The 24959-nt window shown below is 48.8% G+C and overlaps 1 protein-coding gene across 1 annotated transcript in view; it reads left to right on the top strand.

Moving 5' to 3' along the window:
- Positions 1 to 24959, top strand: part of LOC138468395 (zinc finger protein 84-like) — a 96061-nt gene that overhangs the window by 12585 nt on the left and 58517 nt on the right. The window contains exon 2 of the mRNA XM_069608939.1: positions 21718 to 21788. The gene's annotated coding sequence lies outside the window, so the exon portion shown is untranslated. The remainder of the gene's footprint in view (positions 1 to 21717; positions 21789 to 24959) is intronic.

Raw genomic sequence — 24959 nt, 5'->3', positions numbered from 1 at the left:
TGCTCGATACTGTACTTCGAGGTCGAACTGCTGCAGTTGGAGCATCCAGCGTTCAATCCTGGTCTGTCAGTACTTTTACTGGGTGGCCTTGGATGGATACATGAAAATGTCTGCAGCCCAATGTTGGAATGGAAATGAGCCTATTCCACCCCCTCTAGACGCTTCCAAATAAGGCAAACACCAGATGAGGTGATGTAACGTACAAGGGGGGAGCAATTTGCACTATTGGGCAACATGTAGAGGCTCCGTAGTGCTCAGAAGTAGATGCGCAGCACTAGAAAATCCACAGCCCTTGACTCCATTTTGTATTAGGCCCAGAAGGGATAAGTCGCAGGCTCGCGCAGATCACGTTCCTGGTTCACAAGGCCTAATTTCTCACTCTGCACAAGCCCTGTTCCCACAGTAGTCCATTTCCGCCTCGTTCCTTCAGTGTTGCGAATATTTAGTATCTTCTAAAGCAATGCACAATGAGCGTGAGACAACACCAGGCCCTGCACTGCATCCATTCATCTCCACTAAACTTCCATTAGGCCTCTAACCCCCACCCAGCCAGGCCGGAGCCAGCCCCACACCACTGACCCAACGCCCAGACCTTGGCATTCCATGATAAGCACGGAACCCCCAGGTCCCAACCCCCATCAAGTGTCCACCGAAGATCTGCACTCTCCCCTATACTGTTCAACATCTACATCAGACCCCTTCTGCGTCTTATTCAATCGTACAGGTTCCATTATTATTCTTACGCGGATGAAACCCAAATTCTTGTCCGCCTTGACCTCACTCAGACTGAAACAGCTAGTCGTTTCAAAAGATGCCTTGAGGACCTGGGAGTTTGGATGGGAAGTAACCGGTTAAAGCTGAACAGCAGTAAGACTGAGGGCTTGGTTGTGGGTACTACATCTCTCCACCTGTTCTGGACCACTGAGTTCTAGCCCTCGTCACTTGGCGCTCTCCCCACCCCTGTTACATTGGTCAGAAACCTGGGGGTTAGATTTTCCGCATCCCTTTCTATGGATGAGCAAGTGACAGCCGTATGTAAATCCGTCCATTTCAAGCTCTGCATTCTCCGTAAGGTTCTTCCTTTTATCCCGGCAGCCTGCCAGGCACCAGTGGTTGCCGCTTTAGTTTTAAGCGTGCTGGACTACTGCAATTCCCTCTATCTGGCCCAGCCCCGCTATTTGATCAAGCGACTTCAGCTATTGCAGAACGCGACAGCCAGATCAATCCTACATTCTCCCTTTGGAACACATATGTCTCCTCTACTTAGGAAATTGCACTGGCTTCCGGTGGCATACAGGATCTCTTTCAAGTCTATGTGTATGGTACATCGGGCTTTCTACGGGAGTGGTGGTGGTGCGGAATATTTGCAAACTAAGTTCTCGTGCTATGTACCTACTCGAGCCTTGCGCTCACAATCAGCTCTTCTGGTAGCCATAACCCGTTATCGGTGTGCTCGTACTGGAGGACGGGCCTTCTCTGTGGCTGTCGCGAAAGCCTGGAAGGACCTTTCTTTTGTTCTCCGCAGCACTACTGATCACTTCCTGTTCCGACATCTACTGAAAACAACTCTGTTTAAATAAGTTCTTGCCTCTGTCAGAACGTCCTTTCCTGCTATCTAGCGGCAAGATGCCTTAGGGTGTACGTGCGCGCTCCAAGTTCGGTTAACATAACATAACATCTAAGCATGCGCGGCTGTATTTCTTTCTAACATAAAAAGATACCCTTTGCAACACAAGGTACGGGGAGGGATAAATTAAAGATCAAAACCCACGGTGGAGACCTTGAGTGTGGGGACTGCGGTATTAATGACGTCCTGAATGTGTGGGTCAGCATGCCTGTATTTTATCCTCCCTTCCCCCTGGCACCATTTCCTGTGCCGCCCAGGGGCCTGTCACAATGAGTTAATATTCAGGCTTAGCAGGTTTAGTTTAGATAGGAACAATGTATTAATGTGTGCCCCGACCTTCACCGTGAGGATGAGCCCAGCTGACCTATGTGGATCCAGATCGACGGGAAGAACCAACCAATTACTACCTGGCATCCCCTATGGACAGGCTCATGTGTAGGGTGCCTCCAATCGGTGGCACCCAGTTATACTATATGATGTGACGCGTTTTGGGTTTTTAAGCCCTTGTTTGTGAATGTAAGAGTTAGAGCACTCTCGATTAGCAGAGTAATTTGCTGATATTTGTATTCTGTACAATTAAACCTTATTATCCTTGAAACGCTATCTCCTGGCCTATTTCCCTAGTGGGTTGTCTTTATAATGGAGTGTGCGTAAAAAGGTACTTGTCTTCACCCATATGATGGCGAGGGCCTCCTTCACTATGTGGGTGTAATTTCTCTCTGTGGGAGTCGGGGCTCTGCTGGCAAAGGCGATGGGAACTACGGTTCCTTCCTGGTCAGTCTGTGTGAGAACCGCTCCAAGGCCAACGGGACTAGCTTCGACCAGTTGTCTGTTTTCCGCGATGTGTCAAAGAAAGCCATGGAGGTGTTGCTGGATAGAGAGTCTTTGATTTTGGGAACGCCGTCTCTTGGGCCTCGCCCCACTCCCACATCCACTTTGTCTTAGTGAGGTCTCACAGTGGAGTGGCAATGGTTGCTAGGTCATGGATAAATCACCCACAGTATGCTGCCATACCTAGGAATCTGCGGACCACTGTTGCGTTGGTAGGGGGCCTGGGCGTATTTGATGTCAGCCACCTTGCCAGGATCTGAGGACACCCCTCTTTCATTGAATACGTATCCAAAGAAACTTAGTGTGGATTTTCTGAATTTGCATTTTTCCTCATGGAGGGTCAGCCCCGATTCTTCCAGTTGCTTGAGCGTCGCAGTTAGCCGTCTGTTATGTTCTTCCTCCGTTTTGTCATAGACCAGAATGTTGTCACTGACATTAGTGACTCCTGGGGGTCCTGTACTACTTTTCTAATTTCATGTTGGAATACCTCAGGTGCAGAGGAAATTCCGAAGTTGAGCCGGCGGTATCTCCTTAGCCCAAGGAAGAGAAGGTTGTGATGTACCTTGATTCCTTCGCCAAATGGATCTGAAGGTACCCTGATCTTAAGTCTAATTTGCTAAAAACGGTGGCACCTGTTAGATCCACAATTAGCTCATCCACCGTCGGGGTAATGTGCCTTTTTCGCCATGTTGCAAATTGGGCAGGCACATGTCGATTCATAGCCGTACAGCTTGTGGCTGTTTGGACTTCGCTGTCACGACCATGGGAGACACCCAGTGTGTGGGGCCTGTGGTTCTTCCAATTATTAGAAAGTCTTCGAAGTTCTGCATCGACTGCTACTGACATGTGGAATGGGACCCTTCGGTGGCGGATGGCCCTTGGTTCAACCATGGATTCGATATGAAGTTTCACTGTCCTCCCTTTTAGGCAACCGATGCCTTGGAATAGTGTCCTGTGTTTGGCCAGCAGGTGGTCAACTTCTCTGGAGTGTATTGCGAATGTGAATAGTATCAGCTCTAGTCTTTTGGCAGTTGGGCAGCTGAGCAGTGTCTCAATTCCGGCATCGACTACATAGTTGCGTGTCTTGCAGCTCTTCCTGCCATGCAAGAGGGTGTTTTTGAAGTACCCTACAACTGGCTGGGATTTTTTTCACCCGTATGCGAATAGTTGTACCGGCTTGCTCAGCAGTATTGGTCTGGGTTTCAGCTTTTTGAACTTTGTGGTCGGCATTACATTCACTGTGGCGTCAGTATCAATCATCATCTTCACTGGGATGTCTCTGACTGTTACTATGCAGGTGCAATGCGATTTACTGTTGTGGGGTTGTTTGTGGTGATCCAGCTTGACCGCCGAAATCATGAGAGCTTTTTCTCGTCTTGATTTGTGGTAGCGGTTTGTGCGGTCTGGCAAATGTTCTCTGCCTGATTGGTCGTCATTGTCGCTGCTGCTGTCAGCGTTGTCTCCTTCGACTGCTCAGGCCTGCCCTCTGGGCATATATCGCAGTTCCAGTTGGGCTGCCTCTGTGGGCGGTGGTCTGGTTGCCGTGGGCGGAAGGGTTGCACGTTCCTGGGTCTTGATCACTTTTCCATTCCTGGGCTTTCCTTTGCAGCAAATGTTTGTTGGCTCTTTGGGAGTTGAGGCATACTGACGCATGGTGGTTGATATTTCCTCACTTGTGGTATGTGTTGGCATATGTCGGGCATGGTTCCCCTTTGTGTGGTTGGCCGCCACACCATAGGCAATCTTTGGGCTTGCTCGCTGCTTTCCCCTGTTGGGGTCGGTTCTGGCGCAGAGCATTGATGGTGGTCATGCTGTTGTGCTGTGTTTCTGTGTAGAGTGGTAGGCGACTGATCATCTTTTTAATTTCTGCCACGTGCTCGTCTGACCTCTCACATTGATGTCCTATGGTGAGGATGGTGTCTAGTGGGAGATTTGTCTCAGACAGGATGGTTCTTCAAAGTTTCTTGGAGGAGAGGCCATGTATAACTCGTCTGACTGCAAATTCGTCATCAAGGAAATCACACCCGATCGCCATTTCCCATAGCCGACCGTGGAAGTCGTCAATGCTTTCTTGCAGACGTTGTCTTGCCTGGCTCATTTTGAAGCGTTCAAAATCTGGGCTTAGCTGGGGCTTATATTTTCTTGTTAGGACAATCTTTGCAGTCTCATAGTCGTCCTGCGTGCCACGGTTTGGAAGCGCGTTGAAGAGTCTCAATGCCATGGTGCCAAGGTTGAGCATGAGGAACATCAGTTTTTCTTCATCGTCAGTGATCTTGCATGATTTTAGGCTCAGTTCGAATTGTTGGACCCATAGCTCCCAGGAGAGTGCCGTCTGGGGGCCAAAAGGCTCAAATGGCTTCATGAACATACCCTGCATGGTATCTAACCACGTGCTGGTGTCTGGATTGTGGTTCTGGAGCCTGGCCGGTGTTGCTGCTGGGTCTTCTGCCACAGTATGGCTTTATGCAGGTATCGGTGGTGCTGGGTGCACAGGCCAGCTCGTGTGCCTGTTGGGATGCGTATCCCAAGTAGTAAGGGCTGGCTCCTCATGGAATGGGCCATTTCCGGCAGTGTTATGTTGCCTTACATTGGTGTTGGCCAGTGTGCTGCCCTTGGTGGCTTTGCAGGGTGAGTGGCCTGCCTGCAGGCTTATGGTATGAGCCTGGGGGAGCCCAGTCAAGGGTTCTTGTGCTTCTCACTGGTGGCCTGTGGTGTGCAGCAGTTTGCTTGCTGGCGTGGCAACAGCACCAGTTATAGGGAATGGGCCCAGTTAGGAACGCAGTGCTGTGTGTGTTCTCACAGCATTTGTTTTTTCATGTGCTGCCGCTGTTTCGGATGCCCAGGCACCGTGGGGGATGGGTGCGACTCTGCGGTTGAGTCTGTGGACCTGTGGGTGCCTGGGGCGTGTCAGCGGGCCAACACAGCATTGCGCCGTGTCGGGTGAGAGGCAGCAGTGGGTGGGCTCTATCTCCTCTTCGTCGTCAGTGTGACACTCTCTGGAGGATTGGGCGCAGCCGGCCTGGACACGTTGCGGAGGGGGTGCAATGATGAGACACTCACACTGTATTGGTGTCGGAGCGCGGAGTGCCTTGGCGGGCTTTCCGGCTCCCTTTTATTCATGCAATCACGTGGTTTCTCCAGATCACGTCCTTGATCACATCATGTGATCATCACACTGCCGACCCACTAAACATACTAGGAATCCATGTATCCTTGTGGGGCCTCACCATAGAAGGTCACAACCGCTGGGGAGAAGGACCGATGAAGATGCAGTCCCACTAAGACCTCCCCCTATTTCTCATGCACCCACCAAACAGGGGTCCTCCATGATACCCATTGACAAACTCGATGCACAAGGCGCCCCGTCAGCATTGGACTTAAGATGGGCCATGTGGTTAGAAGGATTAGAGGTATACCTCAAGACAGCAGAAGAATTTGAAGTGGACAGCAAGAAAAGAGATGCCTCCCTATTCTACACAGGCCCCTGAGTTCATAACATATGTCAAACACTAAACCCAACTGACACTTCCTATGGGCAAGTGAGAAGAGTGCTGCAGAGTATTTCAGTCCACAAGCTAATGCAGACTTTGAGTGTTTTCACCTAAGTGAAGCAAGAGAAACATCTCTAGAAACGATTGACCGCATTTCATGCATGACTTCACCATTTAGCCTCAACCTGTACATTGCTTGATGAGACAGATGACGTCAGAGCTCAAATTATACAAGGGTGCCACTCCAACATGCTCCGGAACCAGGTCTGACACTGCAGCACCTTCTAGAACTAGGTTGCTCACACAAGCTCACAGAAGAAAAGGGCTGGAAAAATGGACTCAGCGCTCCAGTCAGTGAGTGTCCATGAAGTCCATGCCGGCGAGAACAGACAAATGCAGTCTACTGCCAAATCAGAAGTGGAGAGATACACCACAAGATCCATATGCAGGGAGGTCATGTGACTACTGCAGAGGGTTACTTCCCCACAGAGAAAGGTGTCCAGCCAGAGGAGCTGAATATGCCAAGGGTGGCCAGATTGGGCATATCGCTGAAGTGTACAAATTGGGCACCTTTATACCACCATCCAGGAGGCACTGGCAGAATCATGCTATGTGTGCCAAGTGGAAGCAACCAAACTCCAAGAAGATTCAGAGGATGGCCACAAAGCTTGCATGATCTCCACCCTTGATGCTGCCTCCTCATTGGAAGAAACCCCATTCCCGCTCTAACTGACACTGGAGCCTCTGTTGATGTGATGAGAATCTCACAATTTGCATCCTGAGGACCCGTCCTATTCTGACAAAAACAAATGTTTGCATCTTTGCATATGGATACAACACCCCCATTACACTGCGGAGAGGCGGCCAGTGGTATTCCACTATAACAATGTCACCACGGAAGGAAATAGGTATGTCACAGACGCAGGAAGTCCGCATCACCATCGACATGCGACGTCCCGACAAAGATGTGAAGCGGGAGAGCCGGTTCTATGTCATATTTTCGCCTTTTGCAGGTCGCCTAACAAAAAGACAGATTTGTTTTGCCGTTTTTAGGCGGCCCGCAACAAGCAAAAATATACCCTTGCCTTTCCCCCCCATCCCCACTCTCTCTGCATGGATGACTTCTAAAACCCCCCGATTTCCCCTTGCTGATCCGCCACTGCCTCCCTCCCCACCCCTGACATTGTGTTCCCAAACAAGAAACACACACCCCACACCCCACACCCACACACACACAGCAACACTTACCTGTTTTCCCGAACCTGTCAGCCCCTGCGCACTCATGTGCGGCAGGAGCATAACAGTTCGATTTAGAAAGACTGCTCTCTGCGGTCACAGAGCAGTCTTTCTAAATGATCTTTTTTGAATTCGAACTAGTGAAAACTAATTTTTCTCTTAGTACTGGGGAGCCACCCGACATCCACCATTGACAACCTGTTGGCTGGCATCCAGGTTTAGCAATTTTTCTCCCAGTTTTTCAACCTTCTCCTCACACGTTGGTCTACACCGGTATAAGTGCTTGAGCTTTAGAGTGTCAGTAGCGCCAGGATTTTTCAGAGCACAGTTAAGAGGGGTAATAGCCGGTATCCCCGGAGCTGTGAATGCCAGTGATGATATCCTAATCTTCACCAAATCGTTTACAGAACGTATATCCTGCCTAAGATCCATCCTGAAGAAAATCCAGGAGCACTGCCTCACCCTGACTCGGGAGAAGTGGAAGTTTCTGAAGGAACGGCCTTGAGTTCTTTGGATTTGGATTTTACAAATCTGGCGTGTCAGCTGACCCCAAGAAGCGTAAAGATATGAAATCAGCGACAGCACCTCAAAATCATTCTGAAACGCGCAGCTTCCTTTGAATGGCAAGCTACTGCAGCAGATTTAGCCCACACCTTGCGTTCATATAAGAACCTCCATATTGACTCACAATGGCGGTGGAGCCAAGAGGCGTTGGAGGTCACGAAAAATACCCTGGTATACAAAGCAACAGTATCATATTTTGACCCTCAGAAGACCACCAGGGGTCGAAACTCAGATTCAAGAAGCAGGAGCTGAAAGTAGCTTATGGGTGTCGAGGATTTGCCTCCGATCAGGAGTTATTCCTCCGACCCAGAAGCTGTTAAAGTCTCATACATATTTTCTTAGGATAGTGTACGCATACAAAATTAGTTGAAAAAACGATCTGCTGAAGATCACCAGAGATTGACCTAATCTCACTTAGGAGAACTAAACGTGCACTGGAACATGCCTTCAAAAACCACCCCACCACAGAGTCTAAAAAAGCCTTTCACAAGGCTAATAAATCCTACAAAACAGCTATTATCACCCACAAAGCCAATGCGTACAATGTTCGAATCGGCAATGCCGCCTCTGGCTCAAAAGAATTGTTCTGTATTCTGAAAGAACTGGAAAACCCTACCCATATCACAAGCCTTACTAATGCTAGCAAAGAGTGGTGCACCACTATTCAAGACGCCTTAACAGCTAACATCGAACTACTCCAGAACAAAATCTCAACTAAAAAACAACTACTAGCGGACAGATCCACCCGTCCCAAGCAACCTCTGACCTCCCGTGAGAATATCAAACCCCTCATCCGCTTCACCCTAGTCTCTCAGAAAACAGTGTTTGATACCATTACTAAATTCACAGCCTCCAACTGCAAAGGAGACGCCGTCCCAGCAGAAGTTGTTGCCCACACCTTGACTCCCTTCATTACCAATTTTGTTAACGCTTCCTTCAACACTAATCTGGTCCCAGCTAGTATCAAAGAAGCCTGGATTACCCCCTTCTAAAAAAAAAACACGCTTGTCCCCACTGTGCCCACTAATTATAGGCCTATAACTACACTTCCGTTCCTTCTTAAAATCCTCAACAACAGCCTATAACCAAGTCCAAGCACATCTAAAACAGAACCAACTCCTTGGAACCAGACAATCTGGATTCTGCCCTAATCAGAGCATGGAAACGGCCCTATTGGACCTCAAAATCCAGATGGATACAATAAGAGACACAGGGAAACTCTGCATCCTTCTCCTACTAGACCTATCGGCAGCGTTCGATTTAGTAGACCATAACAAACTCTGCTCCACACTAGCTGAAGACTTCAGTTTCTCCTCTAACGCCACCACATGGATTAAATCCTTTCTTGCAGAATGAACCTCCAGGGTTTCTATAGGGAAAGAAGCTGCCGACCCTATCTCAGTCCCCATTGGTGTACCTCAAGGCTCCTACCTTTCACCAACTCTCTATAATGCTTATACCAAGCTCCTCTTCTCAGCTCTAGACGATATGGGTGTCATCTACACTAACTTTGCAGATGACACCCAGATCCTCATCCCACTTTCAGGGAACTACACCCAAGACACCCAGACTATCAATAAAATCTATGCTATAATTCAAAATTGGCTGGATCTAAACAGCCTCTGCCTCAATGATGAGAAGACTGAGGTGCTCATCGTGGGACCCCAGTCTAAAATAGCTGCACTTCATTCTGACTACACCTCTATAAATATTGATGGCACCATGATTCCGGTACGGAAACATGTAAAAATACTAGGTGTGTACTTAGACGTTAACCTCACCATGACTAAACACTTTAACGCCCTCTCCTCTTCCACCTTCTACACCGCTAAATTAATTACTCTCAGCCGCCAATTCCCGACACCCAATAACTGCATAACCTTGGCCAGGGCAATGGTCTTATCAAGACTAGACTACTGCAACGTGTTATTACTTGGAACATCCAGTTCTAATCTTGACAAATTGCAGCTAATACAAAGCCCAACGAGCCGGAATGAAAAAGTTCAGAAGAGACCACCACTGGCTGCCCATTAAAGCTAGAGTGATCTTCAAAACCTTTTGCATCACTTTTAAATGCCTCTACAAAAATGGCCCCATCTACTTGAACCACACCATTGCCAAAAAAGACGTTGCCAGATCCCTAAAATCCAATAACCACGCACTCCTAGCAATCCCCGGTACAAAGAGACGAGAGCAGGGGGCAGCAGCTTCCAATATCTAGCCGCCACACATTGGAACACTCTCCCTCTCCTCGTAAAAAAAGAGGAAACATTCACAGATTTTAAGAAACTTCTAAAAACCTGGCTGTTTAACCAATTCCAATAACAATCCCTAGCAGGTACTTGGAAACAAAACTACACCTGTATGGTACCTCTGACTGCTGTATATATTTCTGATTATGCTTGCTTTCTTCCTATGTCTGCTCTGTTAAATCCCCAATGTCTCACCATAGTTGTATGCATCTGTTTTTATCTCCTACTATAAACTCCTCTTTTACTGGGCCCTCCTTTGGCCTTGTTGGAATAATCTCATGTGTCTCACCATAGCTTTAAGTATCATCTGTGTATCCTGTAGTTAACTATTCTGTAATTGTGCCCAATTGGCCCCTACAATGAATGTCCTTATAAGCTGTCTGTAAATAAATACAACTCACAAGATTCTCAGAAAAAAGCTCTATAGATGTGGAATTCCTAGTGCTCCCCTGATTAAGTGTAATGTGTGGGTGGGGCCACAGTGTCTTACATTCACCAGTGTGGAATTCCTAGTGCCCCCTATCTCAGTGTAATGCGTCGGCGGTGCCACAGTGTCCTGCATTCACCAGTGTGGAATTCCTAGTTCCCCCTGACTCAGTGTAATGTGTGGGTGGGGCCACAGTGTCTTACATTCACCAGTGTGGAATTCCTAGTGCCCCCTATCTCAGTGTAATGCGTGGACGGTGCCACAGTGTGCTGCATTCGCCAGTGTGGAATTCCTAGTGCTCCCTGACTCAGTGTAATGTGTGGGCATGGCCACAGTGTCCTACATTCACCAGTGTGGAATTCCTAGTGCTCCCCTGACTCAGTGCAATGTCTGGGCATGGCCTCAGTGTCCTGCATTCACCAGTGTGGAATTCCTAGTTCCCCCTGACTCAGTGTAATGTGTGGGTGGGGCCACAGTGTGCTGCATTCACCAGTGTGTAATTTCTAGTGCTCCCCTGACTCAGTGTAATGTGTAGGCATGGCCACAGTGTCCTGCATTCACCAGTGTGGAATTCCTAGTTCCCCCTGACTCAGTGTAATGTGTGGGTGGGGCCACAGTGTGCTGCATTCACCAGTGTGTAATTCCTAGTGCTCCCCTGACTCAGTGTAATGTGTAGGCATGGCCACAGTGTCCTGCATTCACCAGTGTGGAATTCCTAGTTCCCCCTGACTCAGTGTAATGTGTGGGTGGGGCCACAGTGTGCTGCATTCACCAGTGTGTAATTCCTAGTACTCCCCTGACTCAGTGTAATGTGTAGGCATGGCCACAGTGTCCTGCATTCACCAGTGTGGAATTCCTAGTTCCCCCTGACTCAGTGTAATGTGTGGGTGGGGCCACAGTGTGCTGCATTCACCAGTGTGTAATTCCTAGTGCTCCCCTGACTCAGTGTAATGTGTAGGCATGGCCACAGTGTCCTGCATTCACCAGTGTGGAATTCCTAGTTCCCCCTGACTCAGTGTAATGTGTGGGTGGGGCCACAGTGTGCTGCATTCACCAGTGTGGAATTCCTAGTGCTCCCCTGACTCAGTGCAATGTCTGGGCATGGCCTCAGTGTCCTGCATTCACCAGTGTGGAATTCCTAGCTCCCCCTGACTCAGTGTAATGTGTGGGTGGGGCCACAGTGTCTTTCATTCACCAGTGTGGAATTCCTAGTGCCCCCTATCTCAGTGTAATGCGTGGGCGGTGCCACAGTGTGCTGCATTCGCCAGTGTGGAATTCCTAGTGCTCCCTGACTCAGTGTAATGTGTGGGCATGGCCACAGTGTCCTACATTCACCAGTGTGGAATTCCTAGTGCTCCCCTGACTCAGTGCAATGTCTGGGCATGGCCTCAGTGTCCTGCATTCACCAGTGTGGAATTCCTAGTTCCCCCTGACTCAGTGTAATGTGTGGGTGGGGCCACAGTGTGCTGCATTCACCAGTGTGTAATTCCTAGTGCTCCCCTGACTCAGTGTAATGTGTAGGCATGGCCACAGTGTCCTGCATTCACCAGTGTAGAATTCCTAGTGCTCCCTGACTCAGTGTAATGTGTGGACGGTGCCACAGTGTCCTACATTCACCAGTGTGGAATTCCCAGTGCTCCCTGACTCAGTGTAATGTGTGGACGGTGCCACAGTGTCCTACATTCACTAGTGTGGAATTCCTAGTGCTCCCTGACTCAGTGTAACGTGTGGGCGGTGCCACAGTGTCCCACATTCACCAGTGTGGAATTCCTAGTGCTTCCCTGACTCAGTGTAATGTGTGGGCGATGCCACAGTGTCCTACATCACCAGTGCGGAATTCCTAGTGCTCCCCTGACTCAGTGTAACGAGTGGGCGGTGCCACAGTGTCCCACATTCAGCAGTGTGGAATTCCCAGTGCTCCCCTGACTCAGTGTTATGTGTGGGCGATGCCACAGTGTCCTACATTCACCAGTGTGGAATTCCTAGTGCTCCCCGACTCAGTGTTACGTGTGGGCGGTGCCAAAGTGTCCTACATTCAGCTGCAGTAATCAGAAGAAGCGTTTACTTCCATTAATTTCCAGCAAACACTTGACCCCTCCCCACTTCCCCTGACAGCACACACTTGACCCCTCAGTCCTCCCCTCTCCCCTTACAGCACACACTTGGCCCCTCAGTCCTCCCCTCTCCCTTACAGCACGCACTTGACCCCTCAGTACTCCCTCTCCTCCTTAGAGCACACACTTCACCCCTCAGTCCTCCCCTCCCCTTACAACACACACTAGGCCCCTCAGTCCTCCCCTCTCCCTTAGAGCATGCACTTGACCCCTCAGTCCTCCCCTCTCCCACTTACAGCACACACTTCACCCCTCAGGCCACCCCCTTACAGCACACACTGGACCCCTCAGTCCTCCCTCTTCTCCTTACAGCACACACTGGACCCCTCGGTCCTCTGCTCTCCCCCTTACAGCACACACTTGACCCCTCAGTCCTCCCTCTCCCCCTTACAGCACACACTTGGCCCCTCAGTCCTCCCCTCTCCCTTATAGCACGCACCTGACCCCTCAGTACTCCCTCTCCTCCTTAGAGCACACACTTCACCCCTCAGTCCTCCCCTCCCCTTACAACACACACTAGGCCCCTCAGTCCTCCCCTCTCCCTTAGAGCATGCACTTGACCTCTCAGTCCTCCCCTCTCCCCCTTACAGCACACACTTAACCCCTCAGGCCACCCCCTTACAGCACACACTGGACCCCTCAGTCCTCCCTCTTCTCCTTACAGCACACACTGGACCCCTCGGTCCTCTGCTCTCCCCCTTACAGCACACACTTGACCCCTCAGTCCTCCCTCTCCCCCTTACAGCACACACTTCACCCCTCAGGCCTCCCCCTTACAGCACACACTGGACCCCTCAGTCCTCCCTCTTCTCCTTACAGCACACACTGGACCCCTCTGTCCTCTGCTCTCCCCCTTACAGCACACATTTGACCCCTCAGTCCTCCCCTACCCCCCCCCCCCCCTTAGTTTAAATCAGCTGAGCTTTGGTTCCTGCTGATGATTCAGGGAAACTGGTGTTTTTATTCAGTTGGGAGGTTCGGGTATTGACCCCTATTTTTGCCCTCACCTGTAAGAGAATGGGGTGGGCTCTGGGCATAGACTGCCTCGGGGTAAGTACCCTGCTAGCATGCTGGTTTTGCAAGAGCTCTTTGCTGAGGGTGTGTGGGGGTCTGTTTCTGCTTCGCCTGTACTTGAGGATGTCAGAGGCTTTTAGGAACCACCTCAAGTCTCTGCACACTCCTCACCCTAAGTATATTGTGAGCACTGTAGAGTATGTGTCTTCTCTATTTACCTTCTCGCTCAGGACACTCTCCCGCTGACCCTTCTTCCCCACCCTGCCCCTTGGTGCCTTGATGACAGTAGGAGGTGTTCCTACTCTCACAAGATCTCTCTGAACTCCAGGCATAAATGTATCCAAGGAAGGATCCCCCAGAAGGCCTCCATCCCCCCAGCCAAGCTGGCTTCCTTCAGTCCTGGTGGAGGCTCCGGCTGCCGTTGGGGGCTGTGTCAGGGGCCAGATTCTTCCATGGGTTCTGGCTGTGTCCAGTAGTCCAGAGGTGCTGGTCTTCAATACCTTTTATATTGAGGTACCCATGCACTTGCGCGATCTGAATGACACTTGGCCTAGTAGGATCGTTTGTCTGTCTCCCCTTGTTCCCCCACCCCTCCCCCCGCCTCGCCGCGCCTTGAAACACTTGTGTATAGGCGCGTTACAAATGCCATATCATATCATTGAGGGTGGTGTTGGGGGTTGGTTTAGGACTTGATCCAATGAAGTGCATGTGGGGGCAGGTAGCAGGGCTATAATCATTATTGGTGGGACCCGGATCGAAAGGTCTCATTTGAAAATAATTGTTTAATTGTATTTTTATTTGTATTTATTTTATTTATATTGCGCACCTTGTCCTGGGGCATCTGGGCGCATAGTTTGCAAGTTAATGGTTACATACAAGTTTGCAGGTTTCCCAGATGGGAGGCAAGTCTTAACCAAAGTGAATAGCTTAGGCCAGAATACATGTTACGTACATTAAGGAGCACCATTCCAATAGTCACTATAGTCATTACAGGTGGTGTTGCATGAGCATACCGCAGAAAACACTTCAAAAGACGAAGGAGAGAGAGATGGGTGCAGGCCTCGGGTACAGCCTGAGGGAATAGCAGGGGGGTATGTTACATGCATGAGGAGGAAGCATCACGTTCAAAGAGCCAGAGTTTCATTTTGTTCTTGAATGCGTGGAAAGTCGGTTCTGTTCTACGTGTGGTAGGTATTGTGTTCCATAGTTTGGCAGTGAGGACTGGGAAGCTTGCTCCCCCTGCTGTCTGCAGCTTGAAGCTGGGGATAAACAAGGTGTGCACATAGGCAGACCTCGAGGGTCTGTTGGCAGAGTGACACGTGAAGCGATTGGCTAGGTAGTCGGGTGCCCGGTTTTTCTGGGCCTTATAGGTTTGGGAGATATTCTGCGTGCGACAGGGAGCCAGTGTAGGTTGCGTCTAGTATCAGAAATGTGAGATCTCTTAGGTAAATTGAGGGCAGCCCTGATGGCATTATTCTGGGTAACTTGTAGCTTGTTAATGTTTCTTTGGCTAGTCCCTAAATATAAGGCGTTGCAGTAGTCAATTTTTGCCATGATTAGAGTTCTGGCAAGGATGATGCAGTTTTTGGTTGTCAGAAAAGGTCTACAAGCTGTGATGAGTTTGCAAGTATAGGCCGATGCAGACGCCACCGCATTTGTTTGTCTGGTGAGAGAAAGTGTTGAGTCAAGGTAAAAACCAAAAGTTTTTGTTAGGTTAGACACTTTAATGATGCTACCATCGATAGTAAATGAATTATAGGCAGAGTCTAGTTTAGCCAGTTTGTCGTGCGAGCCGAGGATCAGCAACTCAGTTTTTTCATCATTAAGGCAGAGCCCTTGATGTGCCATCCAGGCCTGGATGACTGAGTAGACTTCATTGAGTGTTTTGGCATCAGAGATATGGTCGCCTGTGTTGGGAATGAGTATCGGGGTGTTGGTGGTGTAATTGGTGTAGGAGACACCCAGATAGTCAAGTATATAGAAACGTGGCTTTGTAAACACATTGTATAATGTGGTGGAGACACAGGACCCTTGTGGGAGTGCACAAGGGACCGGTGCTGGTTCAGCCGAAGCCGATGGAGAAAAAACCCTCATGGTTCTGTTAGCCAGGAAGGAACTGATCCATGATGAGGCCTCGTCAGAGAAATGAGCAGCAGTTTTGAGGTGGTGACAGAGAATTTTATGATCTACCAAATCAAAAGCTGCTGAAAGATCAAGGAGAAGGAGGAGTTCCAACTTACCCATGTCTTTAAGGTCCTCAATTTGAGTTTTTAAGTCAATCAGGGCGGTTTCTGTACCATGTCTAGAACGGAAGCCTGATTGACGCAGTCCCAATAGTTGGTTTGATTCAAGGTAATCCTGAATTTGTAGGTAGGCAGCATGGTCCAAATTTTTTTGTAAATATGGCACTGTCATGATGCCTACCTCCAAGGAGCCAGGCCGGGCCCAGCAACCCCAGAGGCAGACATCATTTTCCCCAGGGAAGTCTCAGCGGGCCCAAGTCGGGGCCCTTTGGACTCAGTCCTGGCGCCTTAGGCGCCAGGCTCATAGCGGACCCCAGTCCTGGCGCCTTAGGCACCAGGCTCATAGAAGAGGATATGTGTTTAAGTGCTTGGGTGCACACTTACCTGATGCAGACCTTGCTGCTTCATCCAGGCCCTCTTGAGGCCTGAATGGGACTACTTTACCTGTAGGACTACTTCACCACCCGGGTGTGGTCGGGGAAGGATACATACCTGATTGGTGGAAGGATACATACCAGGAACTTCTTCCAAGGCTATTTAAACCCCACCCGAACAGCCACACGTGCTTCGCGTTGTTCTGCACGTAGCAGCTGGACGCTCACCGTGTCAGCTCCTGCATCCTGACTTCAGCCACGCCTGCCAGCACCCTGGAACACCTGCAAGGGGAGAAAGGAAGAGAATAGGAGAAGAAAAGCCCTTACCTGCTAAATCTGCATCCCGGAGTCATTTCTCCAACGGCCCTGAAAAGGAAGACATCATTTTAAAGGCATTTTGTTTCGATCGCTGCAGCGCTGCATTTTACTCACCTTTGCAAGGCGCTTCCATCTTCAGCAGCGATCTTCCGGATTCAGCTACGCCCCGGCGCCTAGAGGAAAAAAGACAAGAACAAAGGTGAGGGAGAAAAGGAATAAGGAAAGCTCAGTTTCCTTTTAAGTCTTACCTGTTGGATTATTCCCACTGCATTTCGGGTCCTGCCGCTTCCTGGCATCTCCGGACCCCGGCCCCTATGGGGAAAAAAGACAAAGACATTGAATGAGCGAATGCAAAGACATTACCTGAGCGCTCATCCAGAACTGTTTCACTTCGGGTCGGCGCCATATCTCCGGCACTCCGAACCCCGGCCCCTAAGGGGAAAAAGACATAAGCATTAGCGCTTGCTGCAATTAGACAACAAACATTATTATTAAGCTTGAACTTTTGAACAGAACTTTTACAGCGCCTTACCTGAGCAGTCAAGCTTACCTGAACTCCCATCAATCCTCAATCCAGTGAAGTAACTGGGTTTCAACGCGCCCCTGCATCAGAAGCAGGATGGAGAGCTCATCCTTCCAAACCCTAAGGTGAGGCTTCACGGGGAATCGTGGAGGAGGTATCGTGGTGGGTTGGAAGGGAGTGGGAGGCTTGAGCATTGTTCCACAGTTGGTAATACTCCCTTTTCACGCACAGGAGGGTATCCAATGAGCCAGGGAAGCCAGAATAGAGGGGCCCTTCCTGTCCATCTTCAGAGTTCTGCGCCTTCGACGCCGCGCCTCCGTGGGAACCAGGTGAGCGTTACAGGCACAGTATCAATGGGCCTGTAGTTAGCGGGGTTACTTGGGTCAAGAGTGGGTTTTTTGATTAGTGGAATAACCCAGGCATCCTTGAGGTTGTCCGGGACAATACCAGATCTGAATGAAGCATTTATGAAGGTGGTGATAAAAGGCCCAAGGCCGTGAGCTGCCTCCTTGATAATAGCAGCAGGACATGTGTCACCTTGACAGTTTGAGGGCTTGAGCTTCCTTATATTTTCAACTTCCTCAATAGTAAAAGGTAAGAAGCTGAATGGTTTACAAGTATGTTGAGGGGTGGGGAGGTTGAATGAAGGTGAGTTCAGGGCAGAGTCCAAGAGGTTACTTCTTTTAGCATTCATTTTAGTTTGAAGTGAGGCGATTATATCTAGAAGTGCCTTTTGGATATTGGTACACCAGGCAGAGTCAGGGATGCAGGTGTCCAGAGGGGCTACAGGGGACTCTAGTTCCTTTAGGATCTTGAATAGTTCCTTAGTGTTAGATTGTGCCTGCAGGATACGTTTGTTGTAAACGTCTTTTTTGGCTGTAAGAAGAGCAGCTTTATAAGTGGAGGAGGCAAAGGTTAGGTTGTTTTTGTTAATTAGAGATGGTATATTTTTCCAATGAGACTCAGCCTTTCTTTTTTCTTTACGTAGGTCTCTGAGTTGTGGAGTGAACCATGAGTTAAGATGAGGACAGGGTTTTTGTTTACGCAGCTTTAACGGTGCGATGATGTTGAGCGCTTTTAGCATGGCTTGATTGTATGTATCCACTAGAACTGTAGGGTCTGAACAAGTGGACAGCAATGTATTGAGTATGGGAAGAATAATGGGGAGAAGTTTCTCAGTCGTGATATCCTTCTTGTTGCGGGTTTTGATGGACAGGGTCAAGATTAGGTTTCGAGGTTTGATTTGAAGAGTTGATTTCAAAGATTATTTTATGGTGGTCGGACCAAAGGCAGGGAGTTACTGCGATCAAGTTAAGAGTGCAGTTCAGGTCAGCAACCCAGTCGAGGGTATGACTTTTGATGTGTGTGGGAACATTGATTTGTTGTGTAAGGCTGAAGTCTGTTAGAGTGTTTACGAGGTCAACGGCTTTAGAATCGTTCACATCTTGGTATCCTAGATTGAAATCACCAAGTGGGAGGTTTTGCAAGTTAGGCTTGGTGTTGGAAGCAAGGATAGATGCTATATCCTCGATAAATGATGAGATAGGACCTGGGGGCCTATAGATGAGGTGTACTGTAGCCGTTTGGTTGGGAGAAATAGGTAGTTTAATGGCGAGTAGTTCTGCAGATGGTATCTGGATGTTAGGAATCGCCCTGAGTTCAAGCGAACTTTTGAAGATAAAGGCAAATCCTCCACCCTTTGCTTGATTAGTGTCCCTGTCACATCTGATGATGGAATAGTTATCATGGACGGCCAAAGAAAGAGAGGGGACAGCTGCAGCATGCAACCAGGTTTCAGTGATAGCCAGGACGTCTACGTTTTCTGATGTAATCATATCTGCTATGTCTAGGGCATGTGCAGGGAGAGCTTGGGCATTGATGAGCGCACCTAAGAGCTTATTGTCTTTGACATTGGTGTGACTAGCGGTCACGTGAGGTGGGAGGTCTTTGTTAGGTGACGGCACATTAGTTGAGTTATAAACGAGTGAGGAGATGTTAGACAGCACTCAAAGTTTGGTGTTAGGATAGTGGTGCAGTGGGTAGGTCACATGGTGGGATCTGGATGCTAGTCATTGGTTTCTGGTGTAAGTAGGACAGGGTTGGCTAGTGTGAGTGTAGTTGGTTGGAAGGAGTTCAGAAAGGGGTATGGTGTGTGCGTTTTGGGCTACTGGCATGAGAGAGTACACATGTAAAGGTCAAGTGGAGTCTCGTGCCTAGTCTCGGATTTCTCACGTGCTTGGATGGGGGCAGAGTCGGTATGGAGATTTTGCTGTCAGTAATAAAAGTATGGTTGCATGACAGCGCCTTGATCCAAGTCTCAGGTTTCTGAGGTTGGTAGTACATGGTTGGTTGGGATGGGTTTTGATGCAAAGTGTTGTAGCCATAGAGCTGGGGCATTTAGGTAAGTATTGGGGGCAGTCATGTTGGCAAGGGTATTTAAGTTATGCGTGTGTGGTATGTGGGTAGCTGGTGAGGGTGGGTGGTGATGCTGTGCAGATGTGGTGCAAGGAGTGCATGATATGTGAGAAGTCCCAATCAGAGCCAGAAAAGAGAGCAGGACGTAGGATCTGATGTGTAAACTGGGCACGGAGGTGGGCTGACGGACAGGGCAAGATATGTTAGGCAGGAGGCATGAGAAATCTATAGTCCACAGCATTTTAACTCCCTACACTGGAGTGGTTGGTAGGCATAAAGAAACTTTGATAAGCTAGGGTTAAATGAAGGTGATTCACTAGAAGTGGATCACGTTGGTGTAATACTTTAATGGAAGCCCTATAGCTAGTACATGCTGGACTATAAGATAGTGGTGTCAAAGGCAAGATACAAACAAATGATCAGCACAACATTGATCAGTGAGTTTAGCCATGATCATGACAAAATACAATTGCAATCGTAAATCAATTCAACACACCGTGGTATCCGAGGAAGGGATTCGGGAAACATAATTGGACACACAAAATCAGTCACAAGCAATGAGTCGGTTGTCGTGAAGTATAGGCTGGACTAAGCAGTGGTACTATCTAATAGCATATGTAGGAGGGCACAAGGCTCGGCTTTTAGAGGCAGAGGTTGAGGAATAGTACAAACGTGCAATAATGCAATAACCGCTTTATCAAAGATTTTTCTAAAAGCCACGCAGAGCCTGGAGTTAGTGGATTGTGTTAGGTGGCCACACAGAAATGACGCGGGTAGTGTTGACATAAGAGCTACAACGTTAATGGCTAGGCAAGGATAAGGACACAAATTACAGATTGCACACAGAGTATAGAATAGTGTGGGAGCACTTAAGGTGGGAACGCTTGCAAGCCGACCACCAAATAGGTTATGTGCCACGTATAATCAGCACGCAAATAACATTATGAGATAGTGTTAGCCTCATACTACCAAACAATGTCATGGAGGCATACACTATAATGGGGTGCTGGGGGGAGCACGACAGTCATTGATGTTGTAAGCTAAGGGCTTACGCGGCTGGAGAGGCTCGTAGCAGGAGATAGTTAATGCACTCCTAATTTGTGCAACAGAGTACCTTATTGATTAAATCGAGCGTGTGGTCCTTGTCTGTCATGTGCGGAGCAGGGTTTCTGGCCGGCGGCCGGAAAGGCCTGGACAGGCTAGGACAGGAAATCAGCCTTTGTGGCGGCCTTGGTACAGAAGGCCGGCTAACGCCTCCCGGTCGGCTATTGGCCCGTATGTAAGCAAATGTAGCCAATGGGGAGCACCAAACAGACAAGGAGGGTCCAGGTATGGTGGAAAGGTGCCTACAGATGCCGGGCGGCCTTCTTGCAGCGGGTGCCCACGAGATCCGAAATATAGGATCGCATCAGAATAGGCAATTACGACTGTAGAAAAACAAAGGTCAAGGCTGTATCTGAGGTTCCGTGAGTGGAAGGGCAACAAAGCGCAATTAGTAGCGCATCACAGGGCATTTTATGGTGGAACCCTCTCAAAGGTAGAAAATGCCCACGGGCCTACCTAGATGTAGGAGGAAGCTCCGGCTTCACTCCTGGGCGATGCACTGCTCCTGCAGTGCAGTGTTGCAAACGGTGCATTGGGGGGTAGACAGACAATGGGCCTCATTCCAAGTATGGCGGTACGGTATCAACGGTGCTGGTAAGCTACCGGCACCGTCGCTACCATACCGCCATACTACGGGTTGTGCTCGCGGTGCCTGTCAGCCCACCAGGTCTGACCTGGCGGGCAGAGCAGCACCCGCGAGCACAGCATGTCGGATGCACCGTTGTAAACGGTGCTGGTGCATCCGACGTCCCCATTCCCGGGCCCAATGGGAATGGGGACTGACATTTACCGGCACCCGGCAATGGAGGAATTACGGGTCTGGCAAAGTCGGAATACCCCAGTAATTCCTCATTGGCGGGTGCCAGTATTTTGACGAGTTTGGCTGTAGCCGTGCTGGTTTTACCAGCACGGCTTCTGCCAAACTCGTAATGAGGCCGAATGACTTGCACTCTGGTTCTTTTTAAGATGTGACAGTGTCGTTTTCTGTACTTGTTGGCATGTGTGCACATATTTGCCATTTCTACTCAGTAATATTATTATTTTAAAAGTAATTATTCTAATAAATACTAAGTATGCAAAGAAGCCAAAGCACTAATAGTTCAGTGTGAGGGCGGAGGGAGCTCAAGGTGTCCGCTTGCAGTCTGTACACACCACTAACTTATGATGTTTGTTTCTTTGCTTAGGTGGCTCGTATAGTGCTTGCATGCCAGTTTATGGCTGCTTCTGAGAGCAGTAGAAGAACGCATAAATGCAGGTACGTATTGCTTCACCCTGACCTGAACAATTTATGCATATATAATGCACTCTTTTTGCAGCCTTCATTACTATTATTAGGGTATTTATTTATTGAGCGCGACCTCGTTTCGGTAAGCAACAGAGCGCTTTGCAATCACAGGGGGAAGTGTAGAAACAATGGAGTGGGGATCTAAAAACAGAGGTGGGCGAGCAACTATCATTAATGTATCTACAAGTAACCAGATAAGGAAACGTTGGGGATCAGATCACGCAGTCACGCGGAGGGTGTGTGCACCTAGTTGTTGGGGAGGAGCCATTCCTTGAAGAGGAGGGTCTTCGGCTCCTTCCTTGACTGCAGAAGCGAGGAGGCGGGACTACTGTTGATGAGGAGAAGGTTCCAGAGTCTTGGGGAGTAGACAGAGAGGGCCTGTCTTCTGGTTCTTTTCTTCCTGCACCGGCGGAGGTCAAGTCTACACGTGTCCTTTCTTCTGGTGGATCATAGGCCTCCAGAGATGCTAAGTTTCTCAATAGGGTATGATGCAGCAGGATTTGATGATAGGGGCTTGGAGACTTCAGGGTGACAGCCTTGTAGATGATGCAGCAGGATGTGATGATAGGGGCTTGGAGACTTCAGGGTGACAGACTTGTAGATGATGCAGCAGGATTTGATGATAGGGGCTTGGGGACTTCAGGGTGACAGACTTGTAGATGATGCAGCAGGATGTGATGATAGGGGCTTGGAGACTTCAGGGTGACAGACTTGTAGATGATGCAGCAGGATTTGATGATAGGGGCTTGGGGACTTCAGGGCGACAGACTTGTAGATGATGCAGCAGGATTTGAAGATGATACAGACTTGCAGAGAGAGCCAGTGCAGTTCAATGCGGGTGGGTAATGTGGTTGAATTTGCAGAGTCCTTTGATGTGTCCTGCATGCTGCAGCATGCAGGACACATCTCAGGCGTGCCAAGGTAGTCACTTTCCAAAAGGGCATTTCCAGCATCCTGGTGGGGGGGGCAAGGCAGGGTCAGCAGATCTTATGCAAGGCTTCTTACGTGTGTCGTTTCAGTTACAACGGTCTCAGGATGCGTCCATAGAGGGCTACAGTATGAACATGCTTTCCCTTCACGTGTGTTGTGTGATTTTGCACTGAATCCGATGAAACGTCTGCTGCTCTGAACAGGGATGAGCCATGGTTTCTAAACCCCTACACAGCCCAGCAGTGATTTCAATCATAAAGGTGAAACAGCTAATACATGAACGTTATACCTCCTTCGCCTCTTAAAGGAGCACAGGATGACTTTAGTGTATATTCTTCAGAAGGGGTTTGAGCTGACGCAGAAGCATCCTAAACAACATTACCAGGAAAAAGGAATTAAAACAGGAGTCTTTCATCAATCTAAAACACGCTACTAATAAACACGCTACTCACCCGCTCTTAAGAGGAGAGACTTCTGGATGGAAGAGGCACTCTGGTTCTAAAGACAGGGAAAATGGGCAATCTTGCAGGAATCAGCACGTTCAATGAAGAAAGACTTTAAAAAGATAAGACTGGGGTCTTTCATGTCACTAGGGCCTTTTAAAGCAGGCCATCGGGGCCGAATCACCCCAAATATTTTACCCAAATGTCTGCAGAGCAATGGATTTAAATAGAGAGTCTTGAAATTCCGTGCAGAGTGCAGAAGCTCGACAGAAAGAGGTGAAAAGGACCAATTTGGAGAGAACCAGAGCTTGGACTTTGGCGTATAAACTGTCATGATGAAGGATGTGTCCTTTTTTGTGTAGGAGGTGTAGCTGTACGTTGCATGTTTTGGTGACAGCAGCTATGTGGTATGTGAAAGGTAGGTGGGGTTGATGCTGATGCCAAGAGACTTGAAAGGTGCTTAGAGATATATGTGTGGGTGGTCTGCAGTGAATTCTTTGATCCAGTCGGTGATCTTGTTAATGTTAAAGGATATTTGTACCGTGCACTATCACCACCGGAGTGGTCCCCTGGCACTCTGGCGGATCTGAAAAAGGATATAGGGTGGGTTGGGTTATTGGGATTGTTAGGCAGAATCCCGTGCAGTTCCGTCAGGGACCACTACCCAGGATTAGGACTACAGGTGAGAGCAATAAAAATCCCCTTTGGTATCAGTCTGTACCACAAAGATTTAGCTGGTAGCAGTGGTTAAGCAGTCAGACTTATCTCAGGAGGGAGATGAGCAGTATTCAGGGTTTACACAATAGGTATCACCGTACTATGGAGCAAGGAAACACTGACCAAAGCTTTGTATCAAAAAGAGAATATATATTTTATACACGTCTAGTTCAACACATAAATCACAAGTAATAAAGTAAGTAAAAATTCAGTCAAGGAAAAGTATATACAACTCCCTATTCAATTGTAGACAAGTTTGCGGTAGAGTGAAAACTGAGCAAAACGGCACAGTGAAAACCAACTACAAATGGCACTCTAACAATTTAACGAAAGGGAGGGAAAGCACAAGTTTAAACTGAAATATCTTCAGACACCCCCTATCAACACTTCCCTGAAGTTTTGTGAACAAGTAATGCACAGCAACACTTTAGCAGAAAGAAAAGTGAATGAAAACTGAACAAAATGGCAGTCCACAAGTTAAAACAGTAAGAAGGTAGAGGGGTTCAGAAGATTCAGGTGCATCAACACATTTCTCATTGAAAATCAATCTAGTGAGAGCAGATCTAACAAATCAGCCAGAGTCAATAGGCCTGAGTCAGAGTCAGTGGTACAGGACCAAGAGCCTAGGAGCAAAAATGTTCTTGTAGCTGCAGTCAAGTCTTTCGGTGCTGCCAAACGAAGTTTAAAAGGTACGTGCCTTTTAATCACGGTCCGGGTCGATAGCTGCCTGGCTATCCGGTCTCCAGGTACTGAGCACTGTCGATTCGACCAAGGCAGGTCCGAGGAAGTGATGGGTGAACTGGTTGGTCCCACCAGCACAAGGGAAGAAGGCTCTTTCGTGGAAGATCTCCTCTCGTCATGTGGAAGAAAAGTAGTGAGACGATCCGGCAGGGCTTCGCCGGTGGTGTAGATGCTGAAGATGTCTGTGGCTTCTCTCCCCTTCGGTTCCGTAGTTCCAGTGGTGACGTCTTGCTCTTCCAGTCCTCAGGACCCTGCTTTTATGCAGAAAGTGACCCATTCATACAGCCTAGCTGTCACTCACACAGTGGAG

Source organism: Ambystoma mexicanum, chromosome 4q (genome assembly GCF_040938575.1).
Source record: "Ambystoma mexicanum isolate Mex_15411 chromosome 4q, UKY_AmexF1_1, whole genome shotgun sequence".
In the NCBI taxonomy this organism is placed as follows: domain Eukaryota; kingdom Metazoa; phylum Chordata; class Amphibia; order Caudata; family Ambystomatidae; genus Ambystoma; species Ambystoma mexicanum.
This window is presented reverse-complemented; position numbering and strand designations above follow the sequence as displayed.